The sequence below is a fragment of the Phyllobates terribilis genome, unplaced genomic scaffold (genome assembly GCF_046119375.1).
Source record: "Phyllobates terribilis strain yellow unplaced genomic scaffold, ASM4611937v1 Scaffold_66__1_contigs__length_7565176, whole genome shotgun sequence".
NCBI lineage: Eukaryota > Metazoa > Chordata > Amphibia > Anura > Dendrobatidae > Phyllobates > Phyllobates terribilis.
Window position 1 is genome coordinate 6,219,095 of NW_027362826.1, and position 20,488 is coordinate 6,239,582.

The 20,488-nt window shown below is 46.4% G+C and overlaps 9 non-coding genes and 1 pseudogene across 9 annotated transcripts; all 10 read right to left on the reverse strand.

The window, feature by feature from the left end:
* Positions 1–6,059: 6,059 nt before the first annotated feature.
* On the reverse strand, positions 6,060–6,250 carry LOC141194298 (U2 spliceosomal RNA). The gene has a single exon (XR_012267083.1). It is a non-coding gene; the product is annotated as a U2 spliceosomal RNA (small nuclear RNA).
* A 1,115-nt stretch (positions 6,251–7,365) lies between these two features.
* LOC141193916 (U2 spliceosomal RNA) lies at positions 7,366–7,556 on the reverse strand. The gene has a single exon (XR_012266719.1). It is a non-coding gene; the product is annotated as a U2 spliceosomal RNA (small nuclear RNA).
* A 1,115-nt stretch (positions 7,557–8,671) lies between these two features.
* On the reverse strand, positions 8,672–8,858 carry LOC141193682 (U2 spliceosomal RNA). The gene has a single exon (XR_012266571.1). It is a non-coding gene; the product is annotated as a U2 spliceosomal RNA (small nuclear RNA).
* Positions 8,859–9,652: 794 nt separating this feature from the next.
* Positions 9,653–9,744, reverse strand: LOC141193782 (U2 spliceosomal RNA; annotated as a pseudogene).
* A 1,115-nt stretch (positions 9,745–10,859) lies between these two features.
* On the reverse strand, positions 10,860–11,050 carry LOC141193917 (U2 spliceosomal RNA). The gene has a single exon (XR_012266720.1). It is a non-coding gene; the product is annotated as a U2 spliceosomal RNA (small nuclear RNA).
* A 1,115-nt stretch (positions 11,051–12,165) lies between these two features.
* LOC141193840 (U2 spliceosomal RNA) lies at positions 12,166–12,356 on the reverse strand. The gene has a single exon (XR_012266646.1). It is a non-coding gene; the product is annotated as a U2 spliceosomal RNA (small nuclear RNA).
* A 1,115-nt stretch (positions 12,357–13,471) lies between these two features.
* On the reverse strand, positions 13,472–13,662 carry LOC141193918 (U2 spliceosomal RNA). Its single transcript, XR_012266721.1, has one exon. It is a non-coding gene; the product is annotated as a U2 spliceosomal RNA (small nuclear RNA).
* Positions 13,663–14,777: 1,115 nt separating this feature from the next.
* On the reverse strand, positions 14,778–14,968 carry LOC141193919 (U2 spliceosomal RNA). Its single transcript, XR_012266722.1, has one exon. It is a non-coding gene; the product is annotated as a U2 spliceosomal RNA (small nuclear RNA).
* Positions 14,969–16,083: 1,115 nt separating this feature from the next.
* Positions 16,084–16,274, reverse strand: LOC141193920 (U2 spliceosomal RNA). The gene has a single exon (XR_012266723.1). It is a non-coding gene; the product is annotated as a U2 spliceosomal RNA (small nuclear RNA).
* Positions 16,275–17,389: 1,115 nt separating this feature from the next.
* LOC141193922 (U2 spliceosomal RNA) lies at positions 17,390–17,580 on the reverse strand. Its single transcript, XR_012266725.1, has one exon. It is a non-coding gene; the product is annotated as a U2 spliceosomal RNA (small nuclear RNA).
* Between the last annotated feature and the right edge of the window lie 2,908 nt (positions 17,581–20,488).

Genomic DNA, 20,488 nt, shown 5'->3' on the forward strand with positions numbered 1-20,488 from the left:
CAGTCTTACATCATAATGGTACTTTCTTTATTTCATATTTATAACTTTATACTGAAACAGTTGTAATACCTTTTGAATGGACAAAAAAACTATAAAACATACCATTATCATAAAAAAAGACAGATCACAACACTTAAACAAGGACTTACTGGTACTTTACCAGTGACCTCCATTTTTTTACTTTCCAAAAACCTTCTGAATCAGAGCCACCACCGCCACGGCTGTCCCATAAATAAACTATGTATAACCTTGACAAAACCATCCTAACACAATTATTAACTGAGATTATTTTCCTTTTAAATAAACACAAATTCCTAACGTCCCACAGACTTTCTATTACACATGCCATTATCAACCACAACAATCTCTCTTTCACCCGGCTACTTGCACCCATCCCAAACATTACCACTCTCCAATTTATAAAATTCACGCCCGCTAGTTCCTTGCATAAACCACCCACTCCCTTCCAAACACTCTGAGCATAATCACAATTCCAAACCAAATGCATAACAGTTTCACTCGCCCCACATCCATCCCTCGGACATACCTCTGTTCTAATCAGATCCCTCCTCTTCTGTACCTCTCTCACAGGCAAAATCTCATGCAAACTCATCCATACGATATCACGCTGCCTATTCGATATTCCTTTTATACTCAGGTTCCTCCATACACACAACGCTTCACTCGATCTCAAGCCCCTAATGTTACATTCAAACTCTCTAACACGCATCCTTCTCCTTACATTCCTTATCACTTTGAAATCACCCATAGGAACATCCAACAAATCATGCTTGACAACAAATTTTTCAACAAACTCATACCACACTGGACATTTAAACGAAACAGGCACTCTTGCATCCCTTCTCATCCATTTCAACCCAAACAACATACATCCAGCCATATATTTAATCATAAAAGCCGTCTTGTTATCCCTACCTAACAGAACAACCACTGTTTTAATATAATTTAAACCAAGACAAAATTCAAAATTTGGGAAATCCATTCCCCCATGTTCACGTAACTTACACATATATTCCCTTTTAAGTTTTTCCATCTTACTTCCCAAATAAAACGTAAAAATTAGCTTCTCAATCCGCCTAAAACCCCTATAAGGGGCTGGAAAAACCACTGACACAAAAAGTAACATAGGAAGAATCACTGACTTAATAATAAGGACTTTGCCTGACAATGTCAAGTCCCGCAACCTCCAAAAATTTAACTTCTGTTCAATCCTCTTACCGCATTCATCCCAACTCTCATTCCCTTTCAGATCTTTGTTAAACCACACCCCCAAAACCTTAATAGCACCTTCTTCACATATCACACCATCCATCCTAACACTCGAATCCCCGAAACACTTATAGCTACACTTCCCCCAATTTACCCTAAAACCAGATGCACCACAAAAGAAATCTAAAAGCAACCTTGCTCGATTCATAGCAGCCATATTATCACTCACCACAACAACATCGTCCATATACCCCATTACCTTTACAGTCTTTCCACCACTCCCTGGGATCAGAAGACCATTCATCACTTTCTCTTTCCGAATCATGCACAACAGGGGCTCAATCACACTTATAAACAGGACAGGGGACAACGGACACCCCTGCCTGACCCCTGATTTTATGCACACCTTCTCACTCAAACATCCATTCACTAACACTTCACTCACCACACCATCATACAAACACCTTATGGCATTCACAAAAACACTAGGAAAACCCATCCTAACTAACACCTCAAACATAAACGCATGCGACACTCTATCAAAAGCTTTCTCAAAATCCACACAAAAAACCATACATTTCCCCTTCCTAAACATACAATCTCCAATTACGTCCCGCAACAACAAGAGGTTATCAGTCATACACCTACCTGGCACCGCGCACACTTGATCATCACCAACCACACTTCCAATCACCCCACGCATACGGTTAGCCAGAATTTTGCTAAAGACTTTATAATCTGCATTGAGTAATGTAATCGGCCTCCAATTACGCAAATTCTTTTTCTCACCCTTCTTATATAGTAAAACAACTACTCCTTCTTTCATGGAATTACAAAGTACACCATTCATCCACATATATTGACATACCTCCACAAAATCAACACCAATCACATCCCATGCTTTTACATAAAACTCCACAGGCAACCCATCTTTCCCAGGTGTTTTATTCTTTTTCGCACCATCCACCGCCTTTTTAACCTCATCAAAAACAATATCCTCACTCAAACACTCACGTTCCCCTGATTCAAGCTGACTCTCCAACATACCTAACACATGCTCTTTCAAACCCCCATCCACCCATTTAGACTCAAATAAACTACTATAGAAACTATGTACCTCATCCAACACTTCCCTTCCAACCACAGTCATACCATTATCATTTACAACCTCATCCAACTCATCTTTTTTACTGCACATTTTTTTAAAAAAGTACCTCGTACACTTCTCATCCATATCCAAATGCTCAACTCTCGTCCTAAAAATAATTTCCTTCCCACGCTTTTCCAAAACACGCTTCATCTCATCTCTCGCTCCTCTGAGTTGATCACTAACATCAATTCCTTTCATACTCATTTTATGTAACCACTCAATCCTCATATTTAAATCTTTAAATCTGCCTCTTTCAATTGCTGCTTTTTTATAACCCCACCTCCTAAAAAAATTCTTAATTTCCACTTTCACCCAATCCCACCATACAGTCACATCCACAAAATTATTTTTCCTAGACCTCCACCATTCATACTTACTTTCGAAGTCTCTCATAACCCTAACATCCTCTAACAACCTAACATTTAGCTTCCATACCCCAACACCATGCACCATTTTTTTATCACCTTCAAACATACCCCACAAACATTCATGGTCTGTGAAAGAAAAAACATGCTGTTTAAAAAATTTACACACCAAACCTCTATTTGTATACAGCATGCGGTCAATCCTGGACACTATTCCTCCCCTATCAGCTCTATATGTGGCCGGTGGTGGCTTACTCAAAAATTCCGCTGCATCTAAAAAAGAAAAATCAGATGTAATTTGATTAAGGACCTTACCTGTGACATCAATTTCCCCTTCAGAAACACAATTGAAATCACCAACTAATAATATTGGAATCCTTCCAGGCAAAAATAAACATATTTTCTCTAATAGTGCTAACCTATCCCCTTTGTTAATTGGACAATACACGTTAACAATTTTCACCCTCCACCCTCTCCCCTTAACCACTGCCATTATACAACGACCTGGCTCCACCACCATATAATTTTCAAAACTTAAATCCCTATTCCCCAACAAAATCCCCACACCATCATTTTTGTTTGTCATTGAACCTGACCAAATGCTATGCCCATATACCCAGTCCTTTTCAGGAGGTGACTCTTCAATTCCGCACTCTTGCAGACAGTAAATATTTGCTCCAAGATTTTTTAGTTCTTCCAGTATAGCCAATCTTCTAGGCTTAGATTTTATAAGCCTTACATTTATTGACAGTACACTACAGCCCATGTTGGAGCCCATTTTTTAACCATATTCGGTAAAAAAGAACATACCCCCCACCGAAGAGTCAACCTTTCTCGTCTTGAAACTCGATTCCTGATGTTAAGCAGAGAATGCTGGCCCCCTCCTCCAAAAAAGACCTCCTAGGAGAGGCACTGTAGCTCTCGGGATAGCTCCTATCACTTAAGGGGCTGATGCTCCCAATACTGGCAGGTGAAAAATCTGGCCGGAACTTCTTTGCAGAAGACACATCAGAGTCCTCATCAGGGGGCCTCACCACAGCCCCGGTGAAGTCACCCTGGCCACCACCACCTTCATGAATTGCCTCTGAGCTTTCCAAAGCCAACACCGGCGTTGTGGAGAGTGAACCGCTCACTTCTCCCTCACCACTCACATCAAGCAGAATTGACATATCTGCAGGCTCTATCTCAACAGCGCTTCCACCAGCAGGATCGGGTGCTTGCTCCATCTCTTCCATGAAGTCCCTTACTGCCTCGATCGCCTCACCAATAGTGGCGGCAGTAGTAGGACGTGGGGACACGGCCTCTGCATATGACCTGGAACGATGGGGACAGTCCTTGAAAGCGTGTCCCTCCTCGCCACATGCATTACAAACCATGGAGTTAGTACACTCCATTGTCAGATGACCCTCTTTATTGCATTTCCCACAAAACTTCTCCACCGTGCAGTCCTCTTGGTAGTGTCCAAAGGATTTACACTTCCTGCAAAACCGCGGAGCACCAGGAAAATACATATACCCTCTATCCCTCCCGATGGCAAAACTGAGGGGAGGGTAGTGGATACCCCCAGGTCCCTGGGGGTCCTCCTGGAACCGTACAAAAAACTTGTGTTTGCCAGTCCACAAGCCCACCTCATTCCTCACCTTGTGTGAGTAGGACACATAGCTGCAATGACGGTTCAGGAATCTAGTAATGTCCTCCACATCCACAAGGGGGTTGTGCATAAACACAACAACTGGCACTTCCCCCTTAGTATACAATACCGTAAATGTAAGCCCATCAAGAGCCGGATGATCCAAGGCTTGCTGATCCTTTAGAGTCTTGAAAAGATTCTGGCAAGCTGCCATACGATCAAGGACTAAAACGTACCGGCCATTCTTTGGGAACTCCTGTAGGCAAATGATGTCTCCACGACCAACATTCAAAATCTTGAAGATGACGACTTCCACCAAGAACCGCAGGTTAAAGAAATTCCTCCTCGACTCCTCAATATCAATGCGAAAAGCATTTTTGACCCGAATATCATCGGTCCCGGCATAGCGAATCTTGACGCCCATTATCACCTCTCGTTTCTTCTGGACCCCCCCAATAGCAGCAGGCAGCTTAAGCCACCTAAGTGGCGATGCTGCAAGGCCGAGGGGGAGACACTATAGGATCCTTCTGACCAGATACAAGATCTAAGCCAAAAGGCCGAGAAGCGATAACCAGAATTGGTTTCAAACTACGGAGCCACCCAAGGATCCTGAAAAGTCCATTTGTGGAGATGAGCTCCTGGACTCCCGTTAAGAAGACATGTTGTCAACCTCTAGATCCCTTACATGCCTGCACTTTTCGGCTTGCTGCTGCTGCAATCCACGCGTTTTAGATCTGCATAACTCCACCTCTTTAAACACAGCACCTTCACCCCCTGCTGTTCCCACCCGCCTCAACACCGTTGGAAGGGAGGAGAACCAATTAAGGCGGGGGGTGGGGTGGAACGAGCAGCTGTCTACCCTTAGCAGGAGGGCTCCTGATTACATACCTCTCCTGCTGCTGCTGCTGCTGGCTGTCCAGCAGCAGACTGAAGGTGGCTGCTGCTGTGCACAGGTATATAAAGGCTCAGAGCCTATTATGACACGCGCAGCCAGCGTTCCATTGCCACATTCCATCTACTGCAGGCAGGATACCTGGCTGGCTGAATGTCGCTGAGAAGCTCACAGAGACCGCCATAAGCAACAGTTTAACAGAATGCCACAGACTAATCAACCAAACTTTTTGGGTTGGGTTCTCTTTTATAGTCTGCAGGCATTAAATGAAAGAAGTCAGTGTTCCAGCAGAAGGAGACAACGTTTCAGAAAAGGCATTGTAGCAAACCAAAAAAGAAATTTTAAGCGCAGCAGAGTAACCAGCGCACATACCTGTTAGCTCAGGTGAGTTTAAAAGGCTGCTGTTGATAACAAGGGCATTTGCTAAATAGATGGTGTGTGTGCAACAATATACTGAAAGGTCAATTATATTGTGCAGCTTATCTCACCACCTGTAGTTATTTAGGTGAAAGCTCCAAAATGCTTGCCTAATATGTCTGTTTATCCAAAAGGAAGTAAAAAGGGAGAGCTAGAAAGATAGCATTGCATCACATTACATGGCAATGCAATGCACAGTTGCTGAAGTTGAACCAAAATGAGCTTGTAATCTGGCTTCTGCAACTTTGAACATGAAAAATCCAATGAGGAGAAGAAAAGCAAAGCCAAAGAGTCCATCCCAAAATCCGACAAACAAGCAAAATGAACAAAAAACATTGAATTCAATTCTTTCTGATTTTAGAAACTGCATTAAAGAAGGGGTGCAACGGTCCTGGAGATACTGCAATACCAGGTCAATGCGTGGAGTGGACAGAGCAAGCTCTTTTTCCATCTCCCTGTTCTAAAAATCCATTTAATATATGGTCCCCAGATAGGGGACGTATCAGATATTAAACTGATAAGAACAGATACTACACTTGATCTTAGCCAAAAGGCCGAGAAGCGATAACCAGAATTGGTTTCAAACTACGGAGCCACCCAAGGATCGTGAAAAGTCCATTTGTGGAGATGAGCTCCTGGACTCCCGTTAAGAAGACATGTTGTCAACCTCTAGATCCCTTACATGCCTGCACTTTTCGGCTTGCTGCTGCTGCAATCCACGCGTTTTAGATCTGCATAACTCCACCTCTTTAAACACAGCACCTTCACCCCCTGCTGTTCCCACCCGCCTCAACACCGTTGGAAGGGAGGAGAACCAATTAAGGCGGGGGGTGGGGTGGAACGAGCAGCTGTCTACCCTTAGCAGGAGGGCTCCTGATTACATACCTCTCCTGCTGCTGCTGCTGCTGGCTGTCCAGCAGCAGACTGAAGGTGGCTGCTGCTGTGCACAGGTATATAAAGGCTCAGAGCCTATTATGACACGCGCAGCCAGCGTTCCATTGCCACATTCCATCTACTGCAGGCAGGATACCTGGCTGGCTGAATGTCGCTGAGAAGCTCACAGAGACCGCCATAAGCAACAGTTTAACAGAATGCCACAGACTAATCAACCAAACTTTTTGGGTTGGGTTCTCTTTTATAGTCTGCAGGCATTAAATGAAAGAAGTCAGTGTTCCAGCAGAAGGAGACAACGTTTCAGAAAAGGCATTGAAGCAAACCAAAAAAGAAATTTTAAGCGCAGCAGAGTAACCAGCGCACATACCTGTTAGCTCAGGTGAGTTTAAAAGGCTGCTGTTGATAACAAGGGCATTTGCTAAATAGATGGTGTGTGTGCAACAATATACTGAAAGGTCAATTATATTGTGCAGCTTATCTCACCACCTGTAGTTATTTAGGTGAAAGCTCCAAAATGCTTGCCTAATATGTCTGTTTATCCAAAAGGAAGGAAAAAGGGAGAGCTAGAAAGATAGCATTGCATCACATTACATGGCAATGCAATGCACAGTTGCTGAAGTTGAACCAAAATGAGCTTGTAATCTGGCTTCTGCAACTTTGAACATGAAAAATCCAATGAGGAGAAGAAAAGCAAAGCCAAAGAGTCCATCCCAAAATCCGACAAACAAGCAAAATGAACAAAAAACATTGAATTCAATTCTTTCTGATTTTAGAAACTGCATTAAAGAAGGGGTGCACCGGTCCTGGAGATACTGCAATACCAGGTCAATGCGTGGAGTGGACAGAGCAAGCTCTTTTTCCATCTCCCTGTTCTAAAAATCCATTTAATATATGGTCCCCAGATAGGGGACGTATCAGATATTAAACTGATAAGAACAGATACTACACTTGATCTTAGCCAAAAGGCCGAGAAGCGATAACCAGAATTGGTTTCAAACTACGGAGCCACCCAAGGATCCTGAAAAGTCCATTTGTGGAGATGAGCTCCTGGACTCCCGTTAAGAAGACATGTTGTCAACCTCTAGATCCCTTACATGCCTGCACTTTTCGGCTTGCTGCTGCTGCAATCCACGCGTTTTAGATCTGCATAACTCCACCTCTTTAAACACAGCACCTTCACCCCCTGCTGTTCCCACCCGCCTCAACACCGTTGGAAGGGAGGAGAACCAATTAAGGCGGGGGGTGGGGTGGAACGAGCAGCTGTCTACCCTTAGCAGGAGGGCTCCTGATTACATACCTCTCCTGCTGCTGCTGCTGCTGGCTGTCCAGCAGCAGACTGAAGGTGGCTGCTGCTGTGCACAGGTATATAAAGGCTCAGAGCCTATTATAACACGCGCAGCCAGCGTTCCATTGCCACATTCCATCTACTGCAGGCAGGATACCTGGCTGGCTGAATGTCGCTGAGAAGCTCACAGAGACCGCCATAAGCAACAGTTTAACAGAATGCCACAGACTAATCAACCAAACTTTTTGGGTTGGGTTCTCTTTTATAGTCTGCAGGCATTAAATGAAAGAAGTCAGTGTTCCAGCAGAAGGAGACAACGTTTCAGAAAAGGCATTGTAGCAAACCAAAAAAGAAATTTTAAGCGCAGCAGAGTAACCAGCGCACATACCTGTTAGCTCAGGTGAGTTTAAAAGGCTGCTGTTGATAACAAGGGCATTTGCTAAATAGATGGTGTGTGTGCAACAATATACTGAAAGGTCAATTATATTGTGCAGCTTATCTCACCACCTGTAGTTATTTAGGTGAAAGCTCCAAAATGCTTGCCTAATATGTCTGTTTATCCAAAAGGAAGTAAAAAGGGAGAGCTAGAAAGATAGCATTGCATCACATTACATGGCAATGCAATGCACAGTTGCTGAAGTTGAACCAAAATGAGCTTGTAATCTGGCTTCTGCAACTTTGAACATGAAAAATCCAATGAGGAGAAGAAAAGCAAAGCCAAAGAGTCCATCCCAAAATCCGACAAACAAGCAAAATGAACAAAAAACATTGAATTCAATTCTTTCTGATTTTAGAAACTGCATTAAAGAAGGGGTGCACCGTTCCTGGAGATACTGCAATACCAGGTCAATGCGTGGAGTGGACAGAGCAAGCTCTTTTTCCATCTCCCTGTTCTAAAAATCCATTTAATATATGGTCCCCAGATAGGGGACGTATCAGATATTAAACTGATAAGAACAGATTTTTTTTTTTTTTTATCGAAAGCCCGAATTCGTGTACAAAACCCGAGTACGCTTAAAAAAGTGACAAGTGCCACAAAAAAAAAGTGCACTAGGATGCTGGTCTTCTTGAAACCCTCTCCAAAAGGAGAAGGGTCCCCCAAACCATTCCCCGTCCCTCCGAGCCAGAAGGCCACAGCGAGGCACAGGGACAAATAGCCACCTCCAGCCGGAGCCAGAGCGACCCAATCTTACCCTCAATACCTGCCCGAGTTCTCACCCGAGCAAGGCACTGGGAGCCAAAGACTGTGCTCCCCTCCCGGAAGAGGGGAGCCAACAACGCTCTCCTCCCGAAAGAGGAGAGCCAGGGGGGTTCAGGGGGGAGCGGAACCTGATGGCCACACACTCCCCCCCTAGACCTGCCAAGAGAGGAACCCGTAAGGGAACCGCATCCCGACAAAATCCTAGTAAGGACGTGGACACACGTGAAAAAGTGGACACACAGTGATAAAAAAAAATTAAATAAATAGTGAAGGTTTCACAGTATAATACTGCCCGGACCTTCGACCGGGAATTGAAAAATTCCCCATCCTAAGGCCAGAAGGCCCGGAATAAGGGTGTGTGTGAAGAAAGAAATATTGAAGTGCTAGTGCAAATGTGCCATAAACTCAAGTGGGGTTCCCAATCCCAGTGAGTTAAGGCACCCCAGGGTCACCACTCCTGGGGCACTTCACACTTCGGGCTTTCGATCTTCCCCGGCCCAATGGCGTCGATCCTGGGGGGCCATGCTTTCCACCAGATGACTATATTAGCCACCTGGCGTACTAACAAGCGCCTAAACCCCAGTGTGCATAATGTATCAATCTACTAGGGCGGCAAACATCCAAAACCGCCTTTTCGAAAGATACTACACTTGATCTTAGCCAAAAGGCCGAGAAGCGATAACCAGAATTGGTTTCAAACTACGGAGCCACCCAAGGATCCTGAAAAGTCCATTTGTGGAGATGAGCTCCTGGACTCCCGTTAAGAAGACATGTTGTCAACCTCTAGATCCCTTACATGCCTGCACTTTTCGGCTTGCTGCTGCTGCAATCCACGCGTTTTAGATCTGCATAACTCCACCTCTTTAAACACAGCACCTTCACCCCCTGCTGTTCCCACCCGCCTCAACACCGTTGGAAGGGAGGAGAACCAATTAAGGCGGGGGGTGGGGTGGAACGAGCAGCTGTCTACCCTTAGCAGGAGGGCTCCTGATTACATACCTCTCCTGCTGCTGCTGCTGCTGGCTGTCCAGCAGCAGACTGAAGGTGGCTGCTGCTGTGCACAGGTATATAAAGGCTCAGAGCCTATTATGACACGCGCAGCCAGCGTTCCATTGCCACATTCCATCTACTGCAGGCAGGATACCTGGCTGGCTGAATGTCGCTGAGAAGCTCACAGAGACCGCCATAAGCAACAGTTTAACAGAATGCCACAGACTAATCAACCAAACTTTTTGGGTTGGGTTCTCTTTTATAGTCTGCAGGCATTAAATGAAAGAAGTCAGTGTTCCAGCAGAAGGAGACAACGTTTCAGAAAAGGCATTGTAGCAAACCAAAAAAGAAATTTTAAGCGCAGCAGAGTAACCAGCGCACATACCTGTTAGCTCAGGTGAGTTTAAAAGGCTGCTGTTGATAACAAGGGCATTTGCTAAATAGATGGTGTGTGTGCAACAATATACTGAAAGGTCAATTATATTGTGCAGCTTATCTCACCACCTGTAGTTATTTAGGTGAAAGCTCCAAAATGCTTGCCTAATATGTCTGTTTATCCAAAAGGAAGTAAAAAGGGAGAGCTAGAAAGATAGCATTGCATCACATTACATGGCAATGCAATGCACAGTTGCTGAAGTTGAACCAAAATGAGCTTGTAATCTGGCTTCTGCAACTTTGAACATGAAAAATCCAATGAGGAGAAGAAAAGCAAAGCCAAAGAGTCCATCCCAAAATCCGACAAACAAGCAAAATGAACCAAAAACATTGAATTCAATTCTTTCTGATTTTAGAAACTGCATTAAAGAAGGGGTGCACCGGTCCTGGAGATACTGCAATACCAGGTCAATGCGTGGAGTGGACAGAGCAAGCTCTTTTTCCATCTCCCTGTTCTAAAAATCCATTTAATATATGGTCCCCAGATAGGGGACGTATCAGATATTAAACTGATAAGAACAGATACTACACTTGATCTTAGCCAAAAGGCCGAGAAGCGATAACCAGAATTGGTTTCAAACTACGGAGCCACCCAAGGATCCTGAAAAGTCCATTTGTGGAGATGAGCTCCTGGACTCCCGTTAAGAAGACATGTTGTCAACCTCTAGATCCCTTACATGCCTGCACTTTTCGGCTTGCTGCTGCTGCAATCCACGCGTTTTAGATCTGCATAACTCCACCTCTTTAAACACAGCACCTTCACCCCCTGCTGTTCCCACCCGCCTCAACACCGTTGGAAGGGAGGAGAACCAATTAAGGCGGGGGGTGGGGTGGAACGAGCAGCTGTCTACCCTTAGCAGGAGGGCTCCTGATTACATACCTCTCCTGCTGCTGCTGCTGCTGGCTGTCCAGCAGCAGACTGAAGGTGGCTGCTGCTGTGCACAGGTATATAAAGGCTCAGAGCCTATTATGACACGTGCAGCCAGCGTTCCATTGCCACATTCCATCTACTGCAGGCAGGATACCTGGCTGGCTGAATGTCGCTGAGAAGCTCACAGAGACCGCCATAAGCAACAGTTTAACAGAATGCCACAGACTAATCAACCAAACTTTTTGGGTTGGGTTCTCTTTTATAGTCTGCAGGCATTAAATGAAAGAAGTCAGTGTTCCAGCAGAAGGAGACAACGTTTCAGAAAAGGCATTGTAGCAAACCAAAAAAGAAATTTTAAGCGCAGCAGAGTAACCAGCGCACATACCTGTTAGCTCAGGTGAGTTTAAAAGGCTGCTGTTGATAACAAGGGCATTTGCTAAATAGATGGTGTGTGTGCAACAATATACTGAAAGGTCAATTATATTGTGCAGCTTATCTCACCACCTGTAGTTATTTAGGTGAAAGCTCCAAAATGCTTGCCTAATATGTCTGTTTATCCAAAAGGAAGTAAAAAGGGAGAGCTAGAAAGATAGCATTGCATCACATTACATGGCAATGCAATGCACAGTTGCTGAAGTTGAACCAAAATGAGCTTGTAATCTGGCTTCTGCAACTTTGAACATGAAAAATCCAATGAGGAGAAGAAAAGCAAAGCCAAAGAGTCCATCCCAAAATCCGACAAACAAGCAAAATGAACAAAAAACATTGAATTCAATTCTTTCTGATTTTAGAAACTGCATTAAAGAAGGGGTGCACCGGTCCTGGAGATACTGCAATACCAGGTCAATGCGTGGAGTGGACAGAGCAAGCTCTTATTCCATCTCCCTGTTCTAAAAATCCATTTAATATATGGTCCCCAGATAGGGGACGTATCAGATATTAAACTGATAAGAACAGATACTACACTTGATCTTAGCCAAAAGGCCGAGAAGCGATAACCAGAATTGGTTTCAAACTACGGAGCCACCCAAGGATCCTGAAAAGTCCATTTGTGGAGATGAGCTCCTGGACTCCCGTTAAGAAGACATGTTGTCAACCTCTAGATCCCTTACATGCCTGCACTTTTCGGCTTGCTGCTGCTGCAATCCACGCGTTTTAGATCTGCATAACTCCACCTCTTTAAACACAGCACCTTCACCCCCTGCTGTTCCCACCCGCCTCAACACCGTTGGAAGGGAGGAGAACCAATTAAGGCGGGGGGTGGGGTGGAACGAGCAGCTGTCTACCCTTAGCAGGAGGGCTCCTGATTACATACCTCTCCTGCTGCTGCTGCTGCTGGCTGTCCAGCAGCAGACTGAAGGTGGCTGCTGCTGTGCACAGGTATATAAAGGCTCAGAGCCTATTATGACACGCGCAGCCAGCGTTCCATTGCCACATTCCATCTACTGCAGGCAGGATACCTGGCTGGCTGAATGTCGCTGAGAAGCTCACAGAGACCGCCATAAGCAACAGTTTAACAGAATGCCACAGACTAATCAACCAAACTTTTTGGGTTGGGTTCTCTTTTATAGTCTGCAGGCATTAAATGAAAGAAGTCAGTGTTCCAGCAGAAGGAGACAACGTTTCAGAAAAGGCATTGTAGCAAACCAAAAAAGAAATTTTAAGCGCAGCAGAGTAACCAGCGCACATACCTGTTAGCTCAGGTGAGTTTAAAAGGCTGCTGTTGATAACAAGGGCATTTGCTAAATAGATGGTGTGTGTGCAACAATATACTGAAAGGTCAATTATATTGTGCAGCTTATCTCACCACCTGTAGTTATTTAGGTGAAAGCTCCAAAATGCTTGCCTAATATGTCTGTTTATCCAAAAGGAAGTAAAAAGGGAGAGCTAGAAAGATAGCATTGCATCATATTACATGGCAATGCAATGCACAGTTGCTGAAGTTGAACCAAAATGAGCTTGTAATCTGGCTTCTGCAACTTTGAACATGAAAAATCCAATGAGGAGAAGAAAAGCAAAGCCAAAGAGTCCATCCCAAAATCCGACAAACAAGCAAAATGAACAAAAAACATTGAATTCAATTCTTTCTGATTTTAGAAACTGCATTAAAGAAGGGGTGCACCGGTCCTGGAGATACTGCAATACCAGGTCAATGCGTGGAGTGGACAGAGCAAGCTCTTTTTCCATCTCCCTGTTCTAAAAATCCATTTAATATATGGTCCCCAGATAGGGGACGTATCAGATATTAAACTGATAAGAACAGATACTACACTTGATCTTAGCCAAAAGGCCGAGAAGCGATAACCAGAATTGGTTTCAAACTACGGAGCCACCCAAGGATCCTGAAAAGTCCATTTGTGGAGATGAGCTCCTGGACTCCCGTTAAGAAGACATGTTGTCAACCTCTAGATCCCTTACATGCCTGCACTTTTCGGCTTGCTGCTGCTGCAATCCACGCGTTTTAGATCTGCATAACTCCACCTCTTTAAACACAGCACCTTCACCCCCTGCTGTTCCCACCCGCCTCAACACCGTTGGAAGGGAGGAGAACCAATTAAGGCGGGGGGTGGGGTGGAACGAGCAGCTGTCTACCCTTAGCAGGAGGGCTCCTGATTACATACCTCTCCTGCTGCTGCTGCTGCTGCTGGCTGTCCAGCAGCAGACTGAAGGTGGCTGCTGCTGTGCACAGGTATATAAAGGCTCAGAGCCTATTATGACACGCGCAGCCAGCGTTCCATTGCCACATTCCATCTACTGCAGGCAGGATACCTGGCTGGCTGAATGTCGCTGAGAAGCTCACAGAGACCGCCATAAGCAACAGTTTAACAGAATGCCACAGACTAATCAACCAAACTTTTTGGGTTGGGTTCTCTTTTATAGTCTGCAGGCATTAAATGAAAGAAGTCAGTGTTCCAGCAAAAGGAGACGTTTCAGAAAAGGCATTGTAGCAAACCAAAAAAGAAATTTTAAGCGCAGCAGAGTAACCAGCGCACATACCTGTTAGCTCAGGTGAGTTTAAAAGGCTGCTGTTGATAACAAGGGCATTTGCTAAATAGATGGTGTGTGTGCAACAATATACTGAAAGGTCAATTATATTGTGCAGCTTATCTCACCACCTGTAGTTATTTAGGTGAAAGCTCCAAAATGCTTGCCTAATATGTCTGTTTATCCAAAAGGAAGTAAAAAGGGAGAGCTAGAAAGATAGCATTGCATCACATTACATGGCAATGCAATGCACAGTTGCTGAAGTTGAACCAAAATGAGCTTGTAATCTGGCTTCTGCAACTTTGAACATGAAAAATCTAATGAGGAGAAGAAAAGCAAAGCCAAAGAGTCCATCCCAAAATCCGACAAACAAGCAAAATGAACAAAAAACATTGAATTCAATTCTTTCTGATTTTAGAAACTGCATTAAAGAAGGGGTGCACCGGTCCTGGAGATACTGCAATACCAGGTCAATGCGTGGAGTGGACAGAGCAAGCTCTTTTTCCATCTCCCTGTTCTAAAAATCCATTTAATATATGGTCCCCAGATAGGGGACGTATCAGATATTAAACTGATAAGAACAGATACTACACTTGATCTTAGCCAAAAGGCCGAGAAGCGATAACCAGAATTAGTTTCAAACTACGGAGCCACCCAAGGATCCTGAAAAGTCCATTTGTGGAGATGAGCTCCTGGACTCCCTTTAAGAAGACATGTTGTCAACCTCTAGATCCCTTACATGCCTGCACTTTTCGGCTTGCTGCTGCTGCAATCCACGCGTTTTAGATCTGCATAACTCCACCTCTTTAAACACAGCACCTTCACCCCCTGCTGTTCCCACCCGCCTCAACACCGTTGGAAGGGAGGAGAACCAATTAAGGCGGGGGGTGGGGTGGAACGAGCAGCTGTCTACCCTTAGCAGGAGGGCTCCTGATTACATACCTCTCCTGCTGCTGCTGCTGCTGGCTGTCCAGCAGCAGACTGAAGGTGGCTGCTGCTGTGCACAGGTATATAAAGGCTCAGAGCCTATTATGACACGCGCAGCCAGCGTTCCATTGCCACATTCCATCTACTGCAGGCAGGATACCTGGCTGGCTGAATGTCGCTGAGAAGCTCACAGAGACCGCCATAAGCAACAGTTTAACAGAATGCCACAGACTAATCAACCAAACTTTTTGGGTTGGGTTCTCTTTTATAGTCTGCAGGCATTAAATGAAAGAAGTCAGTGTTCCAGCAGAAGGAGACAACGTTTCAGAAAAGGCATTGTAGCAAACCAAAAAAGAAATTTTAAGCGCAGCAGAGTAACCAGCGCACATACCTGTTAGCTCAGGTGAGTTTAAAAGGCTGCTGTTGATAACAAGGGCATTTGCTAAATAGATGGTGTGTGTGCAACAATATACTGAAAGGTCAATTATATTGTGCAGCTTATCTCACCACCTGTAGTTATTTAGGTGAAAGCTCCAAAATGCTTGCCTAATATGTCTGTTTATCCAAAAGGAAGTAAAAAGGGAGAGCTAGAAAGATAGCATTGCATCACATTACATGGCAATGCAATGCACAGTTGCTGAAGTTGAACCAAAATGAGCTTGTAATCTGGCTTCTGCAACTTTGAACATGAAAAATCCAATGAGGAGAAGAAAAGCAAAGCCAAAGAGTCCATCCCAAAATCCGACAAACAAGCAAAATGAACAAAAAACATTGAATTCAATTCTTTCTGATTTTAGAAACTGCATTAAAGAAGGGGTGCACCGGTCCTGGAGATACTGCAATACCAGGTCAATGCGTGGAGTGGACAGAGCAAGCTCTTTTTCCATCTCCCTGTTCTAAAAATCCATTTAATATATGGTCCCCAGATAGGGGACGTATCAGATATTAAACTGATAAGAACAGATACTACACTTGATCTTAGCCAAAAGGCCGAGAAGCGATAACCAGAATTGGTTTCAAACTACGGAGCCACCCAAGGATCCTGAAAAGTCCATTTGTGGAGATGAGCTCCTGGACTCCCGTTAAGAAGACATGTTGTCAACCTCTAGATCCCTTACATGCCTGCACTTTTCGGCTTGCTGCTGCTGCAATCCACGCGTTTTAGATCTGCATAACTCCACCTCTTTAAACACAGCACCTTCACCCCCTGCTGTTCCCACCCGCCTCAACACCGTTGGAAGGGAGGAGAACCAATTAAGGCGGGGGGTGGGGTGGAACGAGCAGCTGTCTACCCTTAGCAGGAGGGCTCCTGATTACATACCTCTCCTGCTGCTGCTGCTGCTGGCTGTCCAGCAGCAGACTGAAGGTGGCTGCTGCTGTGCACAGGTATATAAAGGCTCAGAGCCTATTATGACACGCGCAGCCAGCGTTCCATTGCCACATTCCATCTACTGCAGGCAGGATACCTGGCTGGCTGAATGTCGCTGAGAAGCTCACAGAGACCGCCATAAGCAACAGTTTAACAGAATGCCACAGACTAATCAACCAAACTTTTTGGGTTGGGTTCTCTTTTATAGTCTGCAGGCATTAAATGAAAGAAGTCAGTGTTCCAGCAGAAGGAGACAACGTTTCAGAAAAGGCATTGTAGCAAACCAAAAAAGAAATTTTAAGCGCAGCAGAGTAACCAGCGCACATACCTGTTAGCTCAGGTGAGTTTAAAAGGCTGCTGTTGATAACAAGGGCATTTGCTAAATAGATGGTGTGTGTGCAACAATATACTGAAAGGTCAATTATATTGTGCAGCTTATCTCACCACCTGTAGTTATTTAGGTGAAAGCTCCAAAATGCTTGCCTAATATGTCTGTTTATCCAAAAGGAAGTAAAAAGGGAGAGCTAGAAAGATAGCATTGCATCACATTACATGGCAATGCAATGCACAGTTGCTGAAGTTGAACCAAAATGAGCTTGTAATCTGGCTTCTGCAACTTTGAACATGAAAAATCCAATGAGGAGAAGAAAAGCAAAGCCAAAGAGTCCATCCCAAAATCCGACAAACAAGCAAAATGAACAAAAAACATTGAATTCAATTCTTTCTGATTTTAGAAACTGCATTAAAGAAGGGGTGCACCGGTCCTGGAGATACTGCAATACCAGGTCAATGCGTGGAGTGGACAGAGCAAGCTCTTTTTCCATCTCCCTGTTCTAAAAATCCATTTAATATATGGTCCCCAGATAGGGGACGTATCAGATATTAAACTGATAAGAACAGATACTACACTTGATCTTAGCCAAAAGGCCGAGAAGCGATAACCAGAATTGGTTTCAAACTACGGAGCCACCCAAGGATCCTGAAAAGTCCATTTGTGGAGATGAGCTCCTGGACTCCCGTTAAGAAGACATGTTGTCAACCTCTAGATCCCTTACATGCCTGCACTTTTCGGCTTGCTGCTGCTGCAATCCACGCGTTTTAGATCTGCATAACTCCACCTCTTTAAACACAGCACCTTCACCCCCTGCTGTTCCCACCCGCCTCAACACCGTTGGAAGGGAGGAGAACCAATTAAGCCGGGGGGTGGGGTGGAACGAGCAGCTGTCTACCCTTAGCAGGAGGGCTCCTGATTATGTGACACCCCAGGGGTCTGGTTACCACAGTGATAGAGATATTACGTCTGAGAGCAGGTGGGAGGTCCTTTGGTCAGGGATCCTGTGCATGCCACACCTCCTGCCCAGTCTTGGGAGGGGAAGGACTTCCCCTATATAAACCTGGGGCTGAGGCAGAGTAGGGAGTTCTGAGAGGAGAAGACAGGGAGCAGAGCTGCTCTATGGGCTCTGCTCCACAGGCAGGCCCTGTCCAGGGGCCTGAGCCTGGAGACAAGTGGAGTAGAGACAAGAAGCAGCATAGGAAACAGCAGAGTTACAAGGAGTCAGGGGCTGGCAGCTGCAGAGCTCGCCCTGACTAAGAAGACTTCTTTCCGGACCCGGAGTCCGAGGCTGTGGGGGCTAACTCTTACCCAGCAGCAGAATCCGTCAGGCAGGGGATTTCAGGTCCTCTGGCCCAGAAGCCCGAAGGCACGGTCACACGCGTGGGACCAGCACCGCCATCGTGGAGCGGAAGCCATTAGAAGGCCCCGAGTCACCGGCCATACGGGTGAGCACCACACGGTACACTCAGGGACGTGGGCTACTTACATCAGCTTCTAGCAAGGTAGCCAGAAGAGTACAGTCAGTTTGGGAGGCCTACAACTACGCCTGGCCAGGGGAGATCCCATCTGCTCAAGGACTGACCAGGCCCCGTTCGCTAGCAAGTACTCCGGGAGGGTCTATCGTTGTTACCAGTAAAGACCCTGAACTACACCGTACCGTCTCTGAGTGGTTCCTGCTACCCCCATCATCCACGTCGGCTGCCCTGAGACCATACCCCTCCCGTTGGGGGTTATACTATCACGCTGCATAATCCTACCATCGGCCTCAGCGGTCTGCCCCGCAGCAGCAGCTCCCTGGCTGCACTCAACGGGTGGCGTAGTCATCAACTATTTACTACTAGTAGACTGCCGTCCAGTTTGACTCCCTGGGCACGGACCGGGTCACCGCCACGAGACTACAACCCTCCACGGATCCGGCTCCGGGTAAGCTCCCGCGTGCGCACCGCAGCGCGACACAGGCCCAGGGGCGCGTCAACTTTGGCGTAGTCGGCAGGATCTCGTGCCCGCAACCACCGGGTACTGCGTGCCTGAAAAGCAAAGACTGTTCAAACTTACCAGTGGTGAAGATTCCCGCTATCCGTGGAGGTTTCCCGCCATCCGGCGCCATCTTCTACCTTCTTCCCGCCATCCGCGAAGTTTTCCCGCCATCCGGCGCCATCTTCGACCTTCTTCCCGCCATCCGTGGAGTTTTCCCGCCATTGGACGCCATCTTGAGGACGCCGCGCGGGAAGAAGAGGGGCGTGGACTCCGAAAGCGCGCGAGAACTGAAGCCCCGCCTCACGTCCGGACGTTGCGTAAGGTCCTGGAAGGAGCCCAGCAGACGCCGACGTCACAGGAGCGCGACGCCAGGTCCTCTACCCCGACGATTGACTGCGGAGCCGCGGCCTACGGAAGAGGATCTCCGGAAGGTAGGCCACGGTCCACTAGGGGGGAGGAGGACACCAGGAACGGACAGCAAGATGGCGGACCGGCAGCAGACTAAGCTGCCCAGCATCGGCAGTGCCCCAGTCGTCGCCGGCCCCGACCAGCACCGGGAGAAGACGCGTGACGCAGGAGCGGTCGCGGGAGCAGGTAAGAGGAGTCTCCCTGTCCCGGACGCTGCCAGCGTCAGCCTGCTCCCGGGCCCCCTGGTGGAGCCGCCGATTTCGGGCGCTGCAGACACCGACCTGCTCCAGCCCCCGCAACAAGCCCTGCGGCCAAGCCCTCCAGCCCTGGGCACTACCACCACCAGCCCGCGCCCAGGCCCAAAGTTGCACCCTCTGACCCCGGGCGTCATCAACGGCGACCCTCTCCACGCCTGGTCGCAAGGCCTGAACTCCCCAGGTGCAAAAGGACTGTACGCCCTCCACGTTAACCAAGGAGGAGCTGCAGTACTACCAATACGAGGAAAGCCAAGAGGACCCGGACGGGTCTGAAGCCTACACACAAGAAGGAGCAGGAGGATGCCGTTACTGAAGTACGGTAAAGTGGAACTGTACATAGTTACCCGTAGGGGTACTTGTGTTGCTAATTAAAATATGGTCCCCGTTGGGACAAGTGTGAACTGTTCCCGTGTGTCCCCTATCCTTAACCAGGCTGAGGACTGTGAGCAGCCATCCCATCTCCCCACAGGCTGAGGACTGTGAGCAGCCAATCCTTATCCCCACTGGCCGAGGACTGAGAGCGGCCATATCTTGTAAATATTATGTGTTTCCAGTTATTTATAGGAGTCCTTGGTGGATTTACCGGGAATCCTTTGTACAGTTAGTGGAGCGTAACCCAGGATGGACTAAAAGACTGTTAAGGACTCGGGGTAGGACAGACCCCTACCTGGTTACGTCTCCCTGTTTTGGTGAAATGGACACCTTGCTTTCTTCAAAGACTGCACCCGGTTACGGACACGCCGTGACCAGCTTTATGCGTTTCCTTATTGTAATGTTATTGTTTATACTTTTTTATGTTACAAAAATATGTTTAGTCCCGGACTACTAAATTTCACTAGGGGGGAATGTGACACCCCAGGGGTCTGGTTGC